The sequence below is a fragment of the Coenobita brevimanus genome, chromosome 94 (assembly GCF_032717465.1).
Source record: "Coenobita brevimanus isolate Jiangsu-jjx chromosome 94, ASM3271746v2, whole genome shotgun sequence".
Taxonomy (NCBI): Eukaryota; Metazoa; Arthropoda; class Malacostraca; order Decapoda; family Coenobitidae; genus Coenobita; species Coenobita brevimanus.
The window spans coordinates 29,433,165-29,454,111 of record NC_137047.1 but is presented as its reverse complement, the minus strand read 5'-3'; the positions used below and the strand labels follow the sequence as shown (position 1 = coordinate 29,454,111).

Sequence of the window (20,947 nt, the reverse complement as noted above, 5' to 3'; positions counted from 1 at the left end):
CTCTTTTTCTGGTGGTTTCCCTCATATGTTGCATTAAGAAAAACTCTTGTACGAGATCCAGGAGCTTTTGGTCCCAACAGCTTTCTTGGCTATTTATATCTAGAGTATTCCAATTTATATTTGTATTGAAGTCCCCAGTTAGTATAATTCTTTCCGATTTCTCTTCCATTTTTTGTAGTAATGATCTTATACTCCTAATTGTACTCTCTGCCAGGTCCTCATATTCGTCTCTTTCCCATGTGTTTGATCTGGGTGGCATGTACAAATTGGCTACAATTACTTTACCTTCAGATGTGTTGATCTCTACTGCAATCAGTTCTACTTGTGATGGTATATCTAGTTTTATTTCATTGACTTTTAGATTTTTCTTAGTTAATATTATAATTCCTCCTCCTTTTTAAATTTCTGTCTCTTCTCCATATATTGTATTCCTCTAAGTTTAGTATGTCACTGGATATCCTTGGTGTTAATTTTGTTTCAGTTAGGCATATTATTTGTGGTTCATTTTCTCTGACATAATCATTCATCTCTAGTAATTTTGATACCATTCCATCCACATTTGAGTACATCAACTTTATCATCTTGTTTATATACTTGTCATGACATGGTTCTACTACCTTCCTCCTTTTTCTTCCATCCTGTTTGTGTACCACTTTCGTACCTGCAATCCTATTACTTTGTAAAAAAATTTCTTCTTCTCCTCTTCTGATCTTCCCTCATTTTTTATTTTTGCTTCCTCCCTTTTCTCTTTCAGTAATTCCAGTTCCTCTTGTGTTAGGCATCTTTTTATCCATACATTTTTGAACTCCTCTTTTTCCATAAGATTCTTTGCATTTTTTAGTATCTCTTCCACAGTGTTTACACTCTGGAAAGTCACCTTTAGAGGTCTTGTCTTGCTTTTCTCTTATTTCCCTAACCTTTTGTGTTCCTCTATGTCTTTACTACAGATTTCCTCTGATACTTCTTTCAGTAAGCTCATTACATTTGCCATCTCCTTTTTGTCTCTTGTGATCTTGTTTTTTACTTCTTCCTTTTCTATACCAGAGATTACTATAGACTTGTTTATCTCTACTGAATCTCTGACTAACTTTGGATTGCTTTGGATTATTCTTTTCACTTCCTTTTTAATGCTTTTTTCCTCCACCCTTGTTTCTAAGTCTTTCTTTACTTTCACCATTTCAGCATACGTGGTTTCTACATCATTTTTGTAGCTTTGCACAGCTTCATTCACCTGTGTTATCTTCTCCTCGATATCACTGCTCTGGTCCATAAGACTGCTTGCTTGCCTAATTGTCTCTGTGTCATTTTTGAACTCTTCCACAACACTCTCGTGATTGACTACTGTACTTGCCATTTCACTCACTTTCTTCCTAAGCATACTCAATTCCACTGTTAGTTCACTGATGGTTATGTCTTTCTTATTGGCCTCCCTTCCTAGTTTTTCTATCTCTTCCTTTTGCAAGTGCATTTGCTTCTTTATTTCATCAATTTCATTTTTGAAAGCCATTTCTAGTTTGTGTACACGTTCAACCAGTCTATTGTGAGTCTCCACTTCGACCAGTTCTTGGTAGAAATCATCATTTTGATTTTTACTTTTATCCCTTTTCTTTTCCAAATTTGTTTTACTGAAGTATGTATCCATTTTGCAATACTAAAAGAACAGAGTATGTACTTACACAGTATGTACACTTTCCCCGTGTTGCTGTAGTCTAAACAAACCCAGATGACTCAGCGCATTTTTTTTTTCCTCGTGGTACTGTTTTTTTTCTGTCTGAACAAGTCTTGTTTAAACTCTGGATTATTTTTTTCCTTTTAATAATGAAAAATCATTTAGTCTAACCTGGTACAGAGCTTGACTCATTCAAAGATACTAATTTAGGTAATGCCACTGGCCGTGTTGGTCCGGTACGGAGCCCCGATGTCGCACGTCTGCCTCCTTTGACTGCCTCTGTGTGTGTGTGTGTGTGTGTGTGTGTGTGTGTGTGTGTGTGTGTGTGTGTGTGTGTGTCTATATATATATATAGATAGATAGATAGATAGATAGAGATATATATATGTCAGTAATTCCTCCAACATCCGACATAATAGAGCCATAGGCAGGTCTGGATAGTGGTCCTGTCCGGATATCGGGCCCCAGCTTATGGACTTGTCCTTATGGACCCTAACTCAGAGAAACACCTATACAACTCCCTCTGGATATGCACTGCACCTATTTAAGATCCAAATCACACCAATAAGGGGCATAAAAGACTGAAATAAATGCAAAAGAACCATAAAATGAGGTTTTAGAGGTGAATTTATACAATATTAAACATTCTGGGTACTTACAAGTCCCTGGCTCCTGGACTGGTTTGAACTGCCAGTTTGCAGTCCACAGTTAATCCTCTGCACTCTAAATTCTAATTTCTTAACACTGCACAACATTGTAAATTCCTGTGTGTTCTAGTGGTGAGGTATTGCAGTTTATTCACTGTTTATTCACAAAAAACAAGCACCTGTGGCTTGCACTGCTATGAGCATCTGCTCTCGATCAAGAGTTAGGCTGTGACTGTTGATGATGGCGGGGTAACAGAGTTGCCAGATCGCAACAGCCACACTACCAATCTCCTCAACTTTCATTACCAAATTTAACTTTCCATTACCAAATTTGTAAAGCTAGAATTTCTTCTTCACTAATTATATATACAAGTGGAAATACATGTAATCACTCTCTTTATAATTAACACCATGTTGATTATTTCCACACTATGTAGGGTAGCAGATTAATCAGAGAGAGCAAACAATCCACAATCTCCATCCTGTGTATCCTCATACATGTGAAAAATCCATTTGGTAATGCATTATTCTGATTCATTACCAAACAAATTTTTCATTACCAAATTGGCCCACACTTGGTAATGAAAAATACCAAATGGCAACCCTGACAGGGGAGGGGGGAGGGGGGAGGAAGGAAGGGGTGAAGGGATCATGGTGTAACAGCTGTTCGGTGCCAGGCGGCAATTTCAAATTACGGGTGGGAAAAAAGTCAGAATTTCTTCCAAATTTTTTGCGGTTTTTAGCCCATTTTGGGAATACTGGATCCCAGGACGATTATGTCCGGTTAGTGGGGATGTTCGGATATTGGGCGTTCGGATATTAGAGGGATTACTGTATATATATATATATATATATATATATATATATATATATATATATATATGTAGATATAGATATATATATATAGATATATATATATGTATATATATACAGGTAGACCAATATATACAGGTAGACCACGAGATACAATACCCTGGCATAGTGATGGGGGTAGAAATATCCACTCATCTTTATAAACTGTTTTTTGACTTAGATTAATGTGTTTTGGTCATAGGTGGAGCGAACATTGTCATGCTGAGGTGCAGATTACTTAGTCTGATTTTGTTCCAGACTTATTTTTGATGATTTTCAGATTTTATTTGTTGGTTTTAGTGCATACATCCATCTATACTGTCACAGTGTACACTACGTGTGTTTCCTACCCTTTTTACTCCAATTTGGCCTCAAAATGCCCTCTCCCCATCATGACTGTTGAGTAGTAATAACAGACTGAAGTAATACTGTATTAGTCAAGCAGAAGTGCCATGGCATGGATGTGAAACATGCTGCAAAAGGCCGAAATTATGGGGCATGTTAATGTCAAATGGATAGAGTTTTCATTTTTAGTACTACAATATGCTACTGTACTCGTTTATTATTAAACATGCTTGACATTCCACCTCCGGGGAGGAGGAGGGAAGACACCAGGACACAACACTCTATTGGTTTAAATGAACCTGGCATTAATCTGTTATAACGAAGATTTACTGTACTGTACTTTCAAACTCCTCTTCCACAGCCATTTTTTTTCTCTCTATTCCTTTATAATATCTTATTGTACACCAATGGAAACTACGTTTATAAAAGTACAGTATTACAAGTTACAGTATAAAAGAGTTAGCCTACAAGAGAACATTAACATGTAGTACGGAAATTACAGTAATCCCTCATTTATCTGCACATAACAGAGCCAAAGGCATGTCTGGGTAGTGGTACCATCTGGATAATGAACACTATTCCCCTACCATACCCAGACCCTACCTATACCCACCTCCAACCAATACCTAACCTCTTTGTACAGCACCTACGCTTACTTTGGCACTGCATTCCAGTCATTCAGGCATATTTAGACATCAATACACACATAGGAATATCCAAAGTAATGCTAAACACCAAGAAAACCATGCAGAAAAAACACTGAACACCAAAAAACACCCTACCTAACACTACTGTATGTACAATACCCCTCCTTATTTTGGCACTGTTTCCAGGTCATTCTGCCATATTTTGACAAAACATCCATCCATCCATTGCCAGACGCCATGTATCCCAGACAGGGTGGCCAAGGGCTTAGAGTTAATTGTTTTACAGGGAGGGGCACTAAACCTCCACCAACCCCACTTGACGTAGGGATGCCAACAGCATCTGGTGTTCCCAGGCGGTCACCCATCCAAGTACTGGATTATCAAAAATAATTTTCAACACCAAGAAAACCATGTAAAAAAAAAAAAAAAAAGAAAGAAAGAATACCAAGAAACACTCCACCCATGCTCCACTGTATGTACAGTACCCATCCTAATTATGGCATTGTTTTCAGGTCAATCTGCCATATTTAGACATCAAAACACACATAAGAATACCTTGGTATCCAAAGCAATGCTAAACACCAAGAAAACCGTGGAAAATAAACAGTGAAAACCAAAAAACACCTGACTGTATATGCAGTACCCCTCATAATTTTAGCACTGTTCTCAGGTCAATCTGCTGTATTTAGAAATCAAAACACATTGGATTATCCAAAGTAATGCTATAACACCAAGAAAACCATGAAAAAGAAAAACTGAAAACCAAAAAACACCCAACCTATACACAATTTTTTTTTTTTTTTTTTTTTTTTTTTTTAATGTGTCCAACCCTGGGCATAGGCTTCACAGCTTGCTCCCAAGGCCCAGTAGTCCTCCTACATACCATACACCTCTACATGTCACCACTTCGGCGCTAACGCCCACCGTCCACATTGAATACATGCTAGGACTGTCTCATACAGGACTGGTGTATTGGTATTAGCGGGGGTGTTTTTACAACATGTCAGCGGGTCTTCTGGTAGATCAGTATAGTCTGCATTTACTAAATTCAAATCCCTAAACTGTTCCCTCCCCCAGCGGGGATCTGAATCTGGGTCTGGTAGGACTGCAGGCCACCTCTCTACCGACTGAGCTACCGCCTCACCCAGAGTACTCCTCCTAATTTTGGCACTGTTTTCAGGTCAATCTGCCATATTTAGACATTAAAACACACATAGGAATATCTAAAGTAATGCTAAACACCAAGAAAACCATGAAAAAAAAACACTGAAAAACATAAACACCCGACTTATGCAGAACATGACTGTATGTACAATACCCTCCTAATTTTGGCACTGTTTTCAGGTTGTTTGCCATATTGAGACATCAAAACACACATAGGAATATCCAAAGTAATGCTAAACACCAAGAAAACCATGAAAAAAAAAACACTGAAAACCAAAAAACACCTGACCTATACACTACTGTCCTGTATGTACAGTACCCCTCCTGATTTTGGGACTGTTTTCCGGTCATTCTGTCATATTTAGACATCAAAACACACATAGGATTATCCATATTAATGCTAAGTATCATGAAAACAATGCATAAACAACAAACATCCACGAAAAAAACTGACAAATGTTTGAAAATCTGTTGTCTGTGATGAGTGATTACTCACAGGGCTCAAAAAAAATTCCACGGCCAAATATACCATGGGAAATTGGTTATATTGGTATAAATGGTATACCATCATCTTCGCTGATGTTTATACTATTAGATAAGCTAATAAAAATGCATAAAACTGATAAGTAAAAGTACACAAATTCACCATGAATAAAGCATTCATGAGTACTGTAACACTTACCGGTACTTTCATATAGCTTCCCACCATCCTAGTGTAAAATTTTGCCAGCACCTTCCAAAAGTTAAGTATGTGTCTAGATGCAGAATTTCATGAGCTTTCTTGTGGTTACTGTGGGATATTGATACGACCAATAGTAGTCAAATAAATCGAAAAAAAAATTGAAAACTTATGAGTCAGTGTTATCATCAGGGAGGAGGGTAAGGACTGAGGGAGTGAGGGGAGAGCCAGGAGGGTATGAAGCAGGGACGGGAGAGAGAGTTTCTCCTCCTTCTGTCAACAGGCAAACAGGTGCTTTTGCCATACATTTACTCATGGCTTGTGGTCTGTTAGACACCGAGTGGCCATGTGGAAACACAACTCACCGTAACCGGGAAACTTTCGACCTTCAGTAGAGAGGCAGACAGCCGCTGTCGCCGAACATGTACCAGTACTCGTGTTCGATGGAGGTGGCAGTTGGGAAAGACTTAACCCCCATGGCAATGTGATGCTAGACATTCAGTGGGGAATGTATATGGGCGTTTTGACACCGCTTACGGGTTACAATCGTATTACTCGGGTGCTGGAGATTCGTTGGAAGTGATAAGATGAGCGTGCGACTTTGACCATTGAGTACAGGGGTGGACAGACATTTTAGCTCTGGTTGAGGGTTACAAACTACCTGTACTTCCTACTCACTGCTCGAGCCCAGTGGCCACGATACCGAATGTATGAATATGTTGACTGGCAGGCTGAAGTTCTCAGGGACTTTTATGTCCAGATAATAGCAAGGAAATTCGGATAATGGTTTAATAAAGCCAAGGTCCAGCATCCGAATAATGAAAACGTTCAGATACTGAGTGTCCGGATAATGAACACGTCCGGATACTGAGCGTCCGGATAAATGAGGGACTACTGTAATTACAAGGGAAGATGTGCTACAAAGCCATCTGTACCAGATGAGGATATAAGGTACCATAACAAACTGAACGTTGCCCAATTCACTTGGCAAACTGTTCACCTTCATGGCATTTCTCCACTAAACTGAGCTATGTGATGCCAAAACTTTGCAATATCACATCATGTTACATGTTCCCTTTACATTAATTTGAGGATTCATCCTAATCTTTGTCATTTCATAATCATTTTAATAAAAGAGGTACAAGGTAGGGTAGTGGATGTTGGAGTGGCCCTGGTGAGAGAGGATAGTTTTTGGAAACTCCAAGTACTGTTGTTTGCAGATGATACTGTGTTGTTGAGTGAAGACGAAGGGGAGCTGCAAGGCTTGGTGGATGAGTTTGGGAGAGTGTGTAAGAAACAGAATCTAAAGGTGAATGTAGGGAAGAGTAAAGTGATGGTCTTTGAGAGAGGTGAAGTCAGTGAATGTACAGCGAAGTTGGATGGTGAGGAATTGGAAAATGTGAGTACGTTTAAGCACTTGGGTAGTGTGATGAGTAAGGATGGAGGTTTGGAGGGTGAAGTGCTTGAAAGGGTACAGCAGGGAAGAAAGGTTGCTAGTTCTTTGAAAGCAGTCATAAGAAACAGGGAAGTGAGCATGGAAGTGAAAAAGTTACTACATGACAGTATTGTGATATCAACTCTAACGTACGGAAGTGAAGCTTGGACGTTGTTGGAAGGACACAAGTCAAGAGTGAGAGCAGTGGAAATGAGTTATTTAAAAGGAGCCTGTGGAGTCACATGGAGAGACAGGCTGACGAATGAGGATATAAAGGAGCGTTGTGGCATGGATGTGGATGTGATAGGAAGCATTATGAGGAACACACTGAGGTGGTTTGGCCATGTGGAGAGGATGGAGGGTGAAAGACTGACGAAGAGAGTGTATGTGAGTGAGGTGGAGGGGGGAAGAGGGAGGGGGAGGCCAAGGATGAGATGGAGGGATGGGGTGGAGAGGTATATGAGAGAGGGGGGGTGTGAGTTGGGAGCAGGGCAGTGAAATGGCGGGGGACAGGGCGACTTGGAGGCGATTTGTTTGTGGCCACCCCAAACGGGATTAAGGCGTCTGGCAATAGATAAATTATGATTCCATTACAATGCTGGTATCATTCCTTCAGCTGTATCACAATTTTTGCAATGTGGAATTTGTTATATTGATCATTCACTGTATTTAAGATAGGCTATAAGAGATAAACCACCACCAATGGTAACATAACTGACCTTTTATGATGGCCTCTTCCGTAGGTCGTCTGGGAGTATAGAAGTCCCTCATTTATCTGGACGTTCAGTATCTGGATGTGTTCATTATCCGGATGTTGGACCTTAACTCTATTAAATCATTATCTGAATTTACTTGCTATTATCCAGATGTAAAAGTCCCTGAGAAATTCAGCCGGCCAGCCGACATGTTCAAACACTTGATATCGTGGCAGTTGGGCTTGAGCCGTGAGCAGGAAGTAGTCCATAACCCACAACTAGAGCTAAAATGTCCGTCCACCACTGTACTGAATGGTCAAAGTTGCGTGTTCGTCCAATCGCTCTCAACGAACCTCCAGCATAAGTATGAAGGAAAACAATCTGCAGATATGAAAAAAATTGTGTGGGGGGGGGGGTCAGTCATAGCAAGGAAGGATGAAGTCAGGTGAAGACACTGACAAGGAAGTGAGGGAAGGGTAGGGGATAAGTGGAAGAGTGGAGACAATAATGGGCTTTAATCTGGGGGAAAAGAGAGAGAGAGAGAGAGAGATGGACTTACGAAAAAAAAAAACAACAACAACGACTAGTGAAAGACCTTTAACCCTTCCAGGTCCCAAGGTCAGTTTGACAGAGGTTTTTTTTTTTTTAAGTCAAGGTTTGCAAATAAAGAAAAAAATATCATATTCATGCACAAGGAAGTAATACACATCTGCCCATAAAACATTAGAGCTCTACTCATCATACAAGTGCTGCAAAAATGAGGGGGAGTTGCGTAGCAAGTGGTGTGTGGGAGCGTTGTGAGTATTGCCATCTCAGTGGGTAGGTGATTTCTTGGTTAGTAAGTGACATAATTGCATTGTTTGTTTCCATGTTATCCATAAAAAACAGTCCACTAGTATATGTACATTATATCTCACATGATTTGTGAATGAGTCTTCAGATGTTTTCTTTACAAACAACAAACTACACTCAATCCTCGTAAACCGCGGCAATCTGGATCTGGACCACTGCCGCGGATTACAAATTCCGCAGTTTATAAATAATAATTCTTATGTGGAAAATTAATTAGGGTCTGGAATTTGGCCAACCATCCCCCAAAGCACCCTACCTACACCTATCTAGGCACTACCAAACACAAACATACAAATTTAGGAATATTCAGTGCATGTATTTAATAGAAATAAGCAAGGTTAAGGGATCTCATCTTAATCCTATGACGATATTAAGTGAATGAAGTGGGGTGGTGTTGGGAAGAACTTAGAACCTCTCAGAATGAGGTGGGGGTGCTCCCTCATGCTGTTCTCCCTGCTCCAGCACCTCAGCCTCCCTCAGGAAGCCCTCAAAGTCTGCCTGGTTTTGTTTTGGTTTCTCCCTGGTTTTGTAGATCATCCTTATGGTCAACTCGTTCCTCCCATATTCTTTCGCCAGGCTTGCAAACTTCTCTCCCTTCTCAACACGACAAATGAGCTCCAAACGTTGACTGTACGACAACGGAAGCTGCTTCTTGATGCCACAGGGCTTGGAGTGCTTCTTCAGGGGTTCGGGAGGGGCCATGGAAGGTAGGAGGTGGGGGGAAAGTGCACAAAAAAAGGCAGGTAGCTCTCACACCGCACAGTGATGCTCTGCTGTGCGGGTTGGCGGGCAGAACAACAACATGGTGGCATTAGTATGCACACTTGCCACCAGGGACGGGTGGTGATTGGTTGTTGGGTCGCGGTTATCAAACTGAATGTCGCAGTTTATGATTCTCCTCGGAAAAGGCTCACTTCGGTGCCTAGATCCGCAATTTTCGTGACTTAACAGCAGTTTAAGGGTGCTGGCAGTCTGACAGCCACTTTGCCGCGGATTACGAATCCATGGTTTATAAACACGCGGTTTACGAGGATTGAGTGTAAACAGTTACACGATCCTTATAAAACTATCACTTACTAGTTACTACTAATTTATTTTACTTTGCTCTTATTTTGCTTAGTACTGTCCAAGGCTGTGGGGATGAGGACATGGAGGTAAACCTACGAGCTTGCCTTTTGTATGTACGTATTTTTATTTTATTGTTGCTAACTATATCATGCTCTGTACTTACAGGCGGCAGTAGAGATAGTGATCAAATATTTATTATTTCTCAAAATTGACAGTGTTATAAGTATAACCAGGAAATGTGAGAAACTCATGAAATATAAATCAGAAAAAAGTAAGGAGACACTAACATTCATTTGTCATTGAAAAAGGCAGCAATCACTGCACGTGTATGTCCACCTGGTAACAAATAAATGCATGGTACTTGTATAAAAGGCTATAGAAACAACCTTAGAAACCTAAAATCATAAATCTGTATTTATTTTCCCTCAATCAGACACTCTAACACCCACGATATTAATAAATATTGAGACATACAAACCGGAAATCTCTTGCTTGCCTGTGAGTGGCAGCTATGTGAGTAGGCGGGAGGCAGGGGGTGGGGGATAGGAGGGAGAGTGGAGGGTGGAGGGTGGGAGGGGGTGGGGGATCGGTGGGAGGTAGGAGAGTGGAGTAAGTAGGGGGTGGGGGATTGGAGGGAGAGTGGAGGGTGGGAGGTAGAGGGATGAAGGATCGGTGGGAGGTAGGAGGGTGGAGGAAGGGGGATATGAAAGAGATGAGGGAGGTGAAAGAGAGCGAGGGGTCAATTGGGGGGTGTACTATATATCCTCCAGAGCAGTAAAAATATATTGCAAACAATATTCTTTTGCTAAATGAAATGTCTGATACCAAAATAGTAAAAAATATTGCCATATCAACAGTATAATAAAACCAATAAGTGAAACCCAACCCCCCACCATAATTAGCTCTTCCCAGACTGTGTAAACTAAAACATTGTGATCTGCACATGCCTGGTAGAAGCAGAGGGGTCTGAGGAGTGGCTCGTATCCTTATTTCATTCACCAGCCTCATTCAACAGTTTTCATTCATGCCTAAATATGCTGCCACGAGAGTGGCTAGGAGACCTCTACCGAGAAAGCCACTATAGTGGCCAGGAGACCTAAAAGGGTTAAGAACTAATTATTTTCGTAAGTTGCGAACTGCCTATATGACTGTAGCCCGCAAGCGTTGTCAAAACGTTCATACACATCCCCATCGAAAGTCCAATGTTGTGCGGCCACCGGGCTAAGTCTTTCCCAGCTGCCACCACCACTGAACACAGACCACACGCCATGAGCACACGTTCAGTGACACAGGCCATCCGCCTCCCTACCAAACATTCAATTTAGCCCGGTCACTGGGCTAAGTCTTTCCCAACTACCACCACCATCGAACATGGACTGCAAGTCACGAGTACCTGTACATGTTCGGCAACAGCGTCCGTCTGCCTCTCTCCCTAACATTCAAAGTCGCCCAGTCACAATGAGTTGTGTTTCGGTTTCGCATGGCCACTCAGCATCTAAGACCACAAGCCACGAGTAAATGTACAGTAAAAGAACCCGTCCGCCTCCTGACAGAAGGGTGAAAATCTTGTCCACAGCCTCGCTTCTCCCCCCTCTCGTCCCTCCTCCATACCCTCCCGGCTCCCCCTCACTCCCTTATTCCCTACCCTCCTCTGTGGTGGTAACACTGACTCATGAGTTTTTAAATCTTTCTGCTATTTATTCAACCACTACTGGTCGTCTCAAAATTCTGCAAAATCCACGCGAAAGCTCATGAAATTCTGCATCTAAAATCTATGCTTAACCCATGCAGGGTACTAGCAAAATTTTGCACTAGGATGGTGGGAAGTAATATGAAGGTAAGTTTTACTCCTGAACACTATTCTCACTGTATTGCTGTACTTTTACGTATCAGTTTTATGTACTGTATTTTTTATTATCTTATCTTATTGTATAAACACCAATGAAGATGATGCGATAAATTTACACCAATATAATCAATTTCTGATGGCATGTTTGGCCGTGGAATTTTTTTGGGCCCCGGGAACAATCACTCATTACAGATAACTGATTTTCAAACTGTCTTCAGGTTTTTTGTGGCTTTTTGTTTTTTATGCATTGTTTTCTTGATGTTTAGCATTATTATAGATAATCCTATGTCTGTTTTGATGTCTCAATATGGCAGATTGACTGGAAAAGTGTCAAAATTAGGGAATGTAATGTACATACAGCAGTGTATAGGTAGGATGTTTTTTGGTTTTCGATGTTTTTTTTTTCATGATTTTCTTGGTGTTGAAAATTATTTTGGATAATCCTATGAATGTTTTGATGTAAACAATATGGCAAAATGACCGGAAAACACTGCCAAAATAAGGAGGGGTACTGTACATACAGTAGTGCATAGGTAGGGTGTTTTTTGGTTTTCAGTGGTTTTTCTGCATGGTTTTCTTGGTGCTTAGCATTACTCTGGATATTCCTATGTGTGTTTTGATGTCTAAATATGGCAGAATGACCAGAAAGCACTGCCAAAATAAGGTAGGACTACATACAGTAGTGTACTGGTGGGGTGTTTTTTGGTTTTCAGTGTTTTTTCTGCATTGTTTTCTTGGTGTTCAGCACTATTTCAGATATTCCTATGTGTGATCTGATGTCTAAATATGCCTGAATGACTGGAAACACTGCCAAATTAAGCACAGGTACTGTACAAATAGGTTACATATAGGTTAGAGGTTGGGTATAGGTAGGGTCTGGGTACAGTATGGGAACAGAGTTCATTATCCCGATGTTGCCACTACCCAGACATGTTTTTGGCTCTATTATGTCCAGATAAATGAGGGATTACTGTATCTGTATTTCCTGAAACAGCTAATTTATGAGAATCTGCACTCCAAATGCAATACAAGGGGTCTAAGGGTTTTATTAATAAGAATGTAATTTTTTAAGTGGGGTGACATAAAGCTCAATAAAAGAGGCATCATAAACAAGTTTAATTAACAAAAACTGAATGGGTAAACATATGCTTTACTTTTAGCAGTAGAGGCACCTTATCAAATCATTTCTTCTTCTTCCTGACAGTCTGTTATATTTTTCTTTATATAGTCAGTCCTTGATAAACGAAAACCCGAAGTATGAATTTTTGATGTTAAGAAAGCAATGAATAGAGGACAAATTCCACAATAAGAAAGTATCTGTCTCGATTATATGAAACACGAAACGAAAGGAAATATGAAAAATTGAAAATGGGCGCTCTCTTGTGACGAGGAAGCGAACTAACCCCTCTCTGGTAAACAGCTGTTCGCGCACTTCTCAGCTGAGTCCACAGTTTTGGGACAATTCACCATCAGGACGATTCCCTGTCGTTTATTTACATACCAGAATCAGTTAATTTAGCAGGTATATTAGTTATCAAGTTATATGAGTTATAGAGGTGATGGTGGATCATCCTTTTTATAATAAACGTAAAATATGGCATCAAATAGTTGGAATTAATGGAAAAAAATATAAATACAGCAAAGTGGAATCTCAAATTTTGACGGTTTAGAATTCGATGATTCGAATTTCAATGCGTTTTGGAGTGGTCCACGTACCTCACTTTTCGATTCAAAATCGCGTATTTCGATGCTCTCGGGGACTTCATAAGCAGAAACAGTCAAAGATCATCACCTTCTTCAGGCCAATTACTAGGGTGTTGCAAGATATAACCATCCAAGAGGGTGAGGAGGAAGACGCTGACACTGCAGATGTCCAGATACTCAAGGATGATTTTCATTTTGGGGGATTCGGGTTGGATACCTCCACAGAGGAGGCTTCTTCAACTAAGTAGTCCACCCCTGCCACACACCACCAACACCAGCCAGAGAAGTGATAATGTTCCATAACCCAAGGTTAGTACTGTACAGTGTCCTGTAACTACTGTAATAAAGACTGTGACAGGAACTGACAAACTGCAACAAATTTTGCCGTATTCTACACTACAGTACAGTATGGCAATACAATGCAGAACTACAGTTACTTAAACACAATTATAGTTCATAAAGTTTACAGGAAATGTGGGCAAAAAATCATGATTTTTCTTAGTAATGTTGGGAGGCCCCAGACCCAAACTAATAATCATGAATTTTCTTAGTGATGGTGGGAGGCCCCGGACCCAAACTAATTTTTCCCATAAGAAGTTCAATTTAAATTTCGATGATCTGAATTTCAATGCATTTTTTTCGGTACCCATGCTCATTGAAATTCAAGATTCCACTGTATATTAAAATGTGAATCAGGTGACGTAGGATGTTTCACTTCATCGTTTAATATCAAGCTACATATGAGACACTGGCATTTATATAAATGCCTGACAACCTCAAGTGAATGATCGACATACTCTAAAATTATACGAATAATCTTCATATTAAGTAAACATTCTCAGCAGATCAATCAATCTCAACCTACTGCATCCAAAAATTACAGTAAAAATTACTGAAGACAGCTATGGAAGATGCCAGATTATAATTTGAAGTCGACTACAGCAAGGCAGAAGCAAGTTATTTACTGATTACAAGTGCAAATTATAAATAATATCCAAGGCCTATGCTGCTGATAGTTCCCCATGAAATTAGTTATTATAGTATTAAATATATTTATAGAATAACAGGGAATCATCTTGGGTGCGAATTGTCCTGACGGGGAATTGTCCATGTTTTGATGGCAATTGCAGCTTTGTTGTATGTGAGGATACTTTCACAGCTCTACACCTTTTCATACTGTTAGACATGCCTCCCAAGCACCCTGCATCATCTCCAGCATTGGGGGAGCCCGCTGCAAAGAAGCAGTAGCACCGTACTCTAACTTTGGAGAGGAAATTGGAAATAATAAGATGCCAGGAGGAGGGGTAAGGAGTCTCAGAGATTAGGTGTGCTTTAGGCCTTGCAGCTTCCACTGTTGGCACTGTGACCAAGAAATAGGAGATGTACAAGAAAATGGCCACCTCGTTCTCTACATCTGCAGGTATTACTTACTTCTACAGGTATTACTTACATCAAAACAGGAGGGGTAAAGTTTAGGTGGGGGATCCGAGGGGGTCCTGGGACACATTCCCCCCTTTCTATGTATATTTCAATGGGGAAAATTGTTCCGATATACAAAATTTCGAATTATGAAAGTTTTTTTCGGTCCCTATCCCTTTTGTTTATCGAGGACACACTGTATTTCTTGGGTAGTGTACTGTAAATGAACGTTCTTGTTAAATCTGCTTCCCCATTGTTTTTGGCAAAGTTCCGCTGTGTCAGTTCTTATCTGATTCCTCAACATAGTGGCAAACGCTACTAATATTCACAACTTGGCATTCTGGGTGTCTTTTGGTACGGTACTCCATGACGATTCACAATAAGTTGGGAATTACAAAACTTAGATGAAAGGATGATAATCTATGATATATTTTCTAATCTAGCCTCATATAACATGATCTATCCATACCTAATCCTACATAAATCACCATCACCTAACGAAGTAACGTATTCAAACCCAATGGAACGTAACCTACCGTGCCCTAACCTAATCTAACAGTTTAACTAACCCTAACCTAACCTAGTCTAACTACCTAACAATTTAACCTAACCTAACCTCCTGCTGGGAATTGAGAAATGAAATCCATCCATCCATCCAACCATCATCCAAACCTATGTCAACCCACGAGAAGCGCAGGAACCCAGGACTAGGCAAGTTGGTCCTGACATTTAAGATGAGAGTGACCAACCTCACTCATCCCTGAGTGGCACTATGTGAGCAATAAACCCCAACCACCCCTACACAGGCTCAATCTGACTGGAGCAAATTAATTTCCTACTAAACCACCGGTGCCATAATTTGGTTGTATGGTTACCACCCAGCATAGTAAATGTTTCCTGGTGTACAGGAAACCATTTGGCTTGTCACGCAGTTTAGAGTCACCCATAAGCAGAAGGAGGAGGAAAGAATGATGGAAAGAAAGACAGAAGAAGGAGTGTAAAGTCACCCGAAGGCAGAAGGATGAGGAAAGAATGAATGAAAGAAAAGACAGAAGAGGAAAGGGCAGACACCCGAAGCAGCACTACATCAAGTGAGTGGATGGTGAGCACCCCCACCTACCACTTCACAAAATAATTGTCAGTAATGCAAGAGACATGGTGACTCAAAGACTGGAGTGCAAAGTGGCTGCTGACCTTCAATGCTGGGAAATGCAAAACTATGAACACAGACACTAAAAATCCTTGAGCAGACTATAAACTGGGCAAGCCAGTACTGTCAAAAACTGAAGCAGAAAAGGAATGAGGAGTGATATCAGCAGACCTCAAATCATCTGCACATATGACGATGGTAGCAGCTAAGTCAATAGCAAGGTGGGAATTATTAAAAGGAACTTTTCATAAATGAACAAGGAGATACTGTTGCCCTTATAGCTATATGACCTTGGTCTTAGAGAAGGATATACTGTTACTTTTATTTAAGACCCTAGTAATAAAGAGGGATATACTCCTTTACCAAGTACAAAATAGGGCAACTAAGTACGCCCCAGATAGTGCTGATCTTCCATATGTAAACCAATGCATATGACTTGGCTCAAATCCATTGGAGGACTTGAGGAAACACAGGGACATGGTTGAGGTGTATAACATTGCATTGATCTGAAGACGTTCCATTTACTAAGGTCTTCTCTCCGAGTACGTCAAATTTATGGGGTCATAGTTAAAGTTAGCAAAGCCTCATCACTGGAGAATTTCTATCACAGGAAGCTGGTTTTCTACACAGTTCATAAATTAGAATAAACTGACTGAACAAGTAGTAACAGCACCCAGTCTCAATATGATAGGTGCAGCACACTGTTACTGAAAAAAGCTAATAATCTTATGAAGCTGGGAGTCATTAAAAAAAAGACTACTTATTACCCCACTAGAAACTGACAGGTAAGCAAGAGAATCAAAATCAAGAAAAATAATTTACTCCCATGAATGTAGTAAAAAGGAAAACAGAAAAAGTAAATTAACCTAGGCAGATTAGAGTCTCTTCCACTATGCTGGAAACAAATAACTGTAGGTAAGGCTTATGGGACATGATATTACTTACAGGGGGTGAAAATTCTGCAGGAAAAGGTCATTTCCAACCCTAAAAAGTCAGACAAATACCATAAAGAAAACAAATAGGTGGAATACAAATTGAATTTATAAGGGCTTTCTGCTACTTAAAGTGTGCATTTATCTCTGAAGGCTCAAAAGGCAAATGAATCATATTTTGATTATGGTACAGGAATCAACAAATGTATAAAATTTTTGGAAACTGAAAGTTGACAGTCCTATTAAAAGAAACTTAAGTTGAGCAGTGGTATATTCAAAACCTATACGGATATATATACAAGTCCAAAGGAAAGAGAAAACATATTCCGTACTAACAGACAATATTTACAATGCCTAACGGTAAGGATACTTTGACAGAATAGTACTTCTCGTAATGAACAAACAACGTTGCCTCATTTACACTCACCAGTACGGTTAGAAATAGGCATTACTACAAAATATGGGGTCAAGAACTCGACAGTATATGATAAGCATTGCAAATAACCTCACCAAAGTGTCCTCGTCTGTGAACAGAAGTTGGCGAGGTAACAACAAACAGCGCAACGAGGAGGGATTTTTCCCGAACTGTTTTGACTCGATAGGCACTTGTTTTACACTTCCTGTTTCAAGATGACAATCTTAAATTCAGTAAAATACAAAGTCTACATATAATCGCTTTGCTAAATTACCTAGCATTATGAAAAGGCCAGAAAAAGCTTTGCATATTACCAGGTTTTGTTAAATCATTCAAATAACGCTAAGTATTCTGAAAAGATGAACAGTCCTATGATAGGGAATGCAATGCCAGAATCGGGAAGGACTTGCTCGTGCTATAAATATACACACTGTCCAATTTAGAAATGGAATGAACATAATGTATTGGAAAAAACTACACACACACACACACACACACACATTCATATATATATATATATATATATATATATATATATATATATATATATATATATATATATAATACAGTATAGTGCTACAGAGGGCGACCTCGCACCCCCAGAAGGAGCCCACCGAGGAGCACCGACAGCGCGCCGGGACTCAGGGCAACAACGACATAAGTCCGCCCGGGCCGCGCGCCCCTATGACCCGGAGCTCGCCCGCCGCCACCATAGCAGGAATACAAGACTATCTTCCGGGCGAGCCGTCCCCAACCAACTTCAGGGTGGAGCTGTAACTCCAGCTCCAGTCAGCACCCCTGAGACGGCCGGTAGCCGCTCAACCCTCCTACAGGAGACGGCCTGCAGCCACTCTGGAGGAAAACAGGAGATGGCCTGTAGCCGCTCTGAAGGTGCCCCTAACGAGACGGTCTGTAGCCACTCAACCCTCCTGCAGGAGACGGCCTGTAGCCACTCCAGAGGGAATCAGGAGACAGCCTGTAGCCGCTCCAGAGGGAATCAGGAGATGGCCTGTAGCCGCTAACACCTTTGTCAGGAGACAGCCTGTAGCCGCTCTCAAGGTGCCCCTAACGAGACGCCCTGTAGCAGCTTGACCGTCGTACAGGAGTTGTCTGCAGCGACTCCGGAGGCAAACAGGAGACGGCCTGTAGCCGCTCTGAAGGTGCCCCTCAAGAGACGGCCTGTAGCCGCTCTGAAGGTGCCCCTCAAGAGACGGCCTGTAGCCGCTCAACCCTCCTGCAGGAGACGGCCTGTAGCCGCTCAACCCTCCTGCAGGAGACGGCCTGTAGCTGCTCCAGAGGGAATCAGGAGACAGCCTGTAGCTGCTCCAGAGGGAATCAGGAGACAGCCTGTAGCTGCTCCAGAGGGAATCAGGAGACAGCCTGTAGCTGCTCCTGCCGTCATCAGGAGACCGCCTGTAGCCGCTCTGAAGGTGCTCCTGAGTCAGCCTGTAGCCGCTCCTTCCCCCAGGCCACGACCAGTAGCTGGGCCTTAGCAACGGCCTGCAGCCGCACCCCCAGAAGGCCATGGCCAGTAGCCAGGCCCTACACCAGGAGACAGCCGATAGCTGCTCCTGCATCAGTTGCTGACTCCTGTTCATCAACCTACGACCCAGAGGGAGCCCCCAGCCTGGAGGAGTACTGGAGAGGCCCTGTGACTTCCACCGAGCTCTTCTCCCTGCAGCCAGATCCAGAGAGGACTCGCCTGACGGACCCGACGTAGGCCAACGCCGCAGCCCCTTCCTGATGATGTCCCCGAACACCGGGGACCACAGCCCTCGGGACCTCCAGACCGCCCCCCAGGACCCCCGGGTGGGACCTCCCTACACCCAGACGCCGGAGATCGTCGTCCTCCGTCAGGCGCCTGAGCAAGAAGTTCAGGCAGTTATTCGGCCCAAGCCCCGAGGGCCGTACTCCCGCCCCAAGCCCCGAAAACGCGGGACCCTTCGCCACCCGCAGCCCAGAACGACAGAGGACGCCCCTACGCATGATCCCGTGGCCCCTGAACACAGAGGCCCCCGGCGGAACCCAGCCCCGTCAGTAGGGAGGCTGGGTAACCTCCGCCGCCCTTGTACCTAACAGCCACGACGCCCAGACCCGAAAGGAGTGACAGTGAATGCAGTGTCCGTGCTTTAGTGACGTGAAGGCAGAGCAGTGAATTAACCATATAAAGGAAGTCAGTGAGAGAAACACCAGTGACAATATAAAAGTGGTGGAGTGAATAAAAGTAACAGTGAAACCGTGAACACGGCCAAGCAGTGAAATATGGGTCTATTACAGTGAATACGCTACCATCTACTGTAGTAATGCCGCATCATACTAAAATCCTACACAGACCCCAGTGTTAAAGGAATAATTACCAACAGTGAAATAGTACCACCCACTCGCCAAACATAACTTGGACTTCTTGCAATAATAATATATAAACTCCTGCCCTAAGTGCTATTCACCTTACCCGACCTTGACCTGAGTAGTATCCTGCGCGATACTAATAACCCATATTTAGGCCTAAGAATTATAATTGTCCAGTGTATCTGTTTTCGTGACATCTACCCATTCCACTGTAGAATTCAGTAATACACATGTAAGGTTGTTGCCTTGAGTTTTTGTGTCCTGCCTCTCACCTATTTGGCTAAGTTCCAGTCTAGAAAGAGAGCCCAGCTACACACTAGGCCAGTGTTTCTTAACCTTTTCTGACCTCAGCACTGCCCTGTAATAAGGTCTCAGTCCAGCACCCCTTTACATCTGGTTACTGGTACTAGAGTTGCTACACTACTGCAGGGTTAAAGTAAAGTGAAGTGAAGTACTGCCTAACAATTTATATTATACATTCTCAAAAAAGAAATCAAGGATGCCAATAATAAGCAAAACCAACAAAAAACAAAGATGCAGCATTTTCCAGCACCCCCTAAAACTGATTTCAGCACCCCTGGGGGTGCTAGCACCCCAGGTTAAGAAATGCTGCACTAGGCGTTGGGTCATTCTCGAAACTGGAGCTGTCTGTTGCGGCAATCAATGGTGGGAACGGGAAGCCGCCCCTAAAACACCTAGCATTACACTGGTGGACAGCGGTGGTTCTTGACCACGGAATACGAGAGAGGTAATCAGGAAATACCGGAAAAGTGGCAACCAAACCGCATGTGCAATTACCTAAATTCGACCCCGAACAGTATGGTGTGCACACATACCTGGCAATTATTAAAACGTTGCTAGATATCGGTTTCGAGGATGACAAGCTGAAAATTGCAGTCACACTCCCGCTACTGGGCAAAGCGGCAGCTAATATAGCATCCAACATCGTTCCGGGGCTCACCTGGCAGAATTTCACGAAACTTGTGATTCAAGCCACCACTCCATCACTAGGTAAAGTGGTGGCCCTATCCCAAATTGTTAAGGCTGCGCTTCAACAGCTGGAGCGCTACGGAACG

General features: G+C 42.0%; 1 protein-coding gene across 1 annotated transcript in view; it reads right to left on the bottom strand.

The window, feature by feature from the left end:
- The window catches only part of IKKbeta (inhibitor of nuclear factor kappa B kinase subunit beta), a 209,273-nt gene extending 191,559 nt beyond the window's left edge, over positions 1–17,714 (bottom strand). Inside the window, exon 1 of the mRNA XM_080282673.1 lies at positions 17,618–17,714. The gene's annotated coding sequence lies outside the window, so the exon portion shown is untranslated. The remainder of the gene's footprint in view (positions 1–17,617) is intronic.
- Between the last annotated feature and the right edge of the window lie 3,233 nt (positions 17,715–20,947).